A 4,093-nucleotide genomic window follows, 5' to 3' on the forward strand; every position below is an offset into this window, starting at 1 on the left:
AGCTCCCCCACCAGGTTCCCTGAGTTCAGTCTGATAGTTGGCTCCCAGCATCCACATCTGCTTTGGTCAGTTGCTGGTTGGACCTCCCAAGGAACTGCCACACTAGGTTCCTGTCAGCAAGCACCTCTTTGACCACAGCAACAGTGTTGGGTTTGGTGTCTGCAGACATGATGGATTCCCAGGTGGGGTCCTCCCAGGTTGGCCCTTCCTTCAGTCTTTGCTCCATTTTTTGTCCCTGTTCTTCCTTTGGACAGGAACATTTCTGTGTTTAAAAACTTTGAGATGGATGAGTGTCCTCATCCCTTGACCATGGGGCCATGCCCATCTACTGGAGGTGGTCGCCACAGGTTCTATCTCCCCCTTCTCTGCTCACTTCAGCTAAAGCCATCCCTGTTGGGTCCTGGGAGCCTCATGTTTCTCTGGTGTTTGGGACCCTCCATTTGTTATCCTTCGTTCCTCATCCCCCACTGTCTATTTTTCTTTATCTTTCCTCTGGAACCTAGGATAGCCTTTCCTTCCTTCTTTTTGAATGACACTGTGTAGGGGACTAGCCTGGACCTTAACAACTAGTTATACAGCTTCATAAAATACACAAGCCTCTTGCTGGCTGCCTTGCAGGACTCAGAGGTGCGGGAAAGTTCTATTTTTGAGCACCTGAAGCTGGATTTCCTCTTTGCTTTCCTCTGTTATACTTTTAATCTCTCAAGACAGAAGGATGCTTCAGGAAGACTGAGGTAGAAACTATGTACCCCACAGGCTAAAAATACAAGCACATGAATAATTTTCATTCTACGAACATCACATTTACCCCACTTGCTACCGAAGTATCCTTAATTAATAGTCCCTCATTCAACTTATACTAAAATGGCAGCTGCCTAAGATCCCTCTCCATTGCAGTGATGGGCATAGGTAACATTTAGGAAGATGTGCCTTGAGCAGCACAGCATAGCCTGTCTTACTTCCTACAACTGACCCTGTGCTGTGGGTACCATGGATTTTACCCATTTTACTGATGATGAAATCGAGTCTAAGAGAGGTGACCTTCTCAGGGTCATTTATCTAGTGATAGGGCCAGAGCTCTGGAATTGGCTTTGTAGCTTCTAGATCCTTCCTTGTCTCTACCTACTAGCTTCCCATTTGATCACCATATACACAGTGAGCAGAGTCCCAGCCTAAGCAGATCAACGTAACCCTCGTAGGGAGGAAATGAGACTCTTTTCCTTTGTTCCTCACCCTCCATCCAGAGCACTTCCTACCAAGTGAAATTAATTGAATGTATAGTGAACACTGGGTACTTCTATTCACGACAAAACTACAGTTAAACATATTTCAGTGCTTCTTGGCACTAGCGATGACCTATTCATGGCAAATGACAGTCACTGTTGCAATAAGAACAATGCTCTGGACCTTGGCTTTGCAAAGTTAAGATGAAAAGCCAAAGTATGTTGCAATCAAGTTACAGATTAGTGATACTTGCTTACCTTTGCCCTAATTTCTTATCGTTATTTTATCCTTTACATTTAATTTGTTTTAAAAGTTTATGTGTACGGGCATTTCACTCACATGAATGTCAGCACACCTATGGCCATAGGATCATTTAGAACTGGGGTCATAGATGTTTGTGAGCTGCCATGTGGGTACTGGGAATTGAAACTGGATCCTCTGAAAAAACAGCAAAGACTCTTAACCATTGAGCCATTTCTCCAGCCTTTCTTTCTTTCTTTCTTTCTTTCTTTCTTTCTTTCTTTCTTTCTTTCTTTATTTATTTATTTTAAATTAAAGCACCTGTAAATTTGCTTGGGAATAGGGTGGTAGAGTTAATAAATCAAGGAATAAATCAACAAACTGCTTTTATTAATTATTTCGTTCCAGACCCTGTCTGGCTAAATTGAGCAGGTTGACCTTGAACTTGTGTCTCAAGTAGCCTGAACTCTCAGTCTTACTGCTTCAATCTCCTATGTGCTGGGATGACTAGTGTGTGCCACCACACCAGCTGGAAATCACTGTGTTTAAGGGGTTGAATACACTTAGAAGGCTGAGGCAGGAGGATTGTGAGTTCAAGGTCAGTCTGGGCTATGTAGCTGGTTCCAGGTCAGCCTGTGTTATCTGTGAGACCCTGTCTCTAAAAACAAAACAAAAATAAAAACAAACAGAAACAACATAAAGTAAAAATAACTAAATTTTAATACTACTTTGTAGTTTATATACATTCTTTACCATTAACTTTGGTCTTTTCAAAAATCATTTCTGCTAGTATCCCGACATTGCTGGGCTCTGTCACAGTTTGTCCATTTAAAAGACACTTTGATCATTTAGAAAAAGAGACGCTTTGGTCCTCCAAGAGATTGCAACATAATGAACAGTTGTCATGTCTACGGATAAGCTCAGTGAATGTTTGAGAAGTAAGTCTTCATCTCCATAAAAGAGTTTTGTGAGGAAAAATTAAGACTGGTATCTGCCTGCAGCCAGAAGGTCAGGGGTTTTGATGATGACCTTAGGTAAGGCTCCTTCTTCCATGAGGCATCTCATCCTGCAGGCCTCCGTGCAGATACCCTGGATATCTTTACAGTGTGAAAGCAGTACTCAGAAGCATCAAAACAGAGGCTCATAGACCTGGGCTCAGAAATCCAGGAATGAGTCTCAGGAGGGGGGTGTGAAGGGAAGAAAGGAAAAAGAAGGAAAGAGAAAAATAACCATCTCAGATTCAAGAGGAGAGGTATAAACACTCCCTGTTGATGAGAGGAGTGGCTTGCCCACACACAAAAGGGAGGAATGATTGGCAGTCATTTTCCAGGGAATGACTGCACACAGAACAATTATTGTATCTATTTCTCTTCTGAGAGTCACACGTGCTAAGGATCTTACAAACCCAGAGTTATTGAGTCATCCACGGCTGCCATGTGGAACAAGTCAGCTTCAAAATAAGACAAAACCAGAGCCAGCAGGTCTGAAAGGTGGAGCAGCAGCTTCCCACTGGGGTGGAACAGGAAGATTGTCCAGCTAGCACAAGGTTTGGAGCCACGCCACTCTGAGTTCTTATCCAGTCTCTGCTGCTTTTAACCACGTGACTCTGGGAAATGGCCGTCCTAGTTCCACACCTCAGATTATCATCTATAAAATCTGGATAGTAATAGTAGCTGCCCTCGTACAATTGCTGGGAGGTCCAAATGTGAGAACATTTATGTGTTAGGACAAAGTGCTAGGAGCAGTAATAATGCTTCAGTAATAACTATTACATATATAGCTATACACCACACAGAGACTTCTTAGTCAATAATGAGACCTATGTACAATGGTGGTCCCATAGGGCTGTATTGTCTAGTGATGTCATAGCCATCTTAGTCAGTTAAGTATGCTCCACCATATTTGCACAACAATGAAATTACCTATCAATGTCGTTCTCTAACTCTGGCTACTTTATTAACAACATATGACTGCACTGACACAGGCATATGATCTTTCTCCTACAGAAATTCTCCTTTCTGTGCTCGACCTTAAAGATCAAACAAATGTGAGGTTCCAGTCATTGTTGGGCTGCTTTGGAAACTCGTTAACATACAGATCAATAGATCTCACACATTAGAAGTCTTCTAATTAACATGTTCTGATTTCCACAGGAAACACAGGAGATCAAAAATAATCCGTTACAAAAATAACTTTAGTTACAGGAAAGGAAAAATGACAATTGATAAGTTTCTTGTTCTTCTTAGGAATTTAAGTCAGATGCTAGATGAAAGAGTCCATCTCCTGTACTCTTGTCAGCAGAAGGGTACCATTGAACCCATCACTTTCCCTTTTATCAAGTTGCACACGATAGCTTCTCAGATGTTGCGCACATAGGTGAGCTAAAGGGTCACTTCATTTCATCCTGTGTGTGTGACGTGGAATATTTTCTCTTTTCTGGATGTGTATGTGTTGTACACCTATTAATTCACAAGAGACTACTCCTTTCTGATGTTACTCAATGGGACTGCAGCTTGATTTTGTGGTTCATTGATGTCAGAGATCGGCATTTTTCTCTCCCCTCAACCTCCACCTTCCCTCTCTCTCACGCACACCACATAGTGTGCATCACTGACATCAACTCCACTCT

This window comes from Grammomys surdaster, unplaced genomic scaffold (assembly GCF_004785775.1).
Source record: "Grammomys surdaster isolate TR1022 unplaced genomic scaffold, NIH_TR_1.0 170, whole genome shotgun sequence".
Lineage (NCBI taxonomy): Eukaryota > Metazoa > Chordata > Mammalia > Rodentia > Muridae > Grammomys > Grammomys surdaster.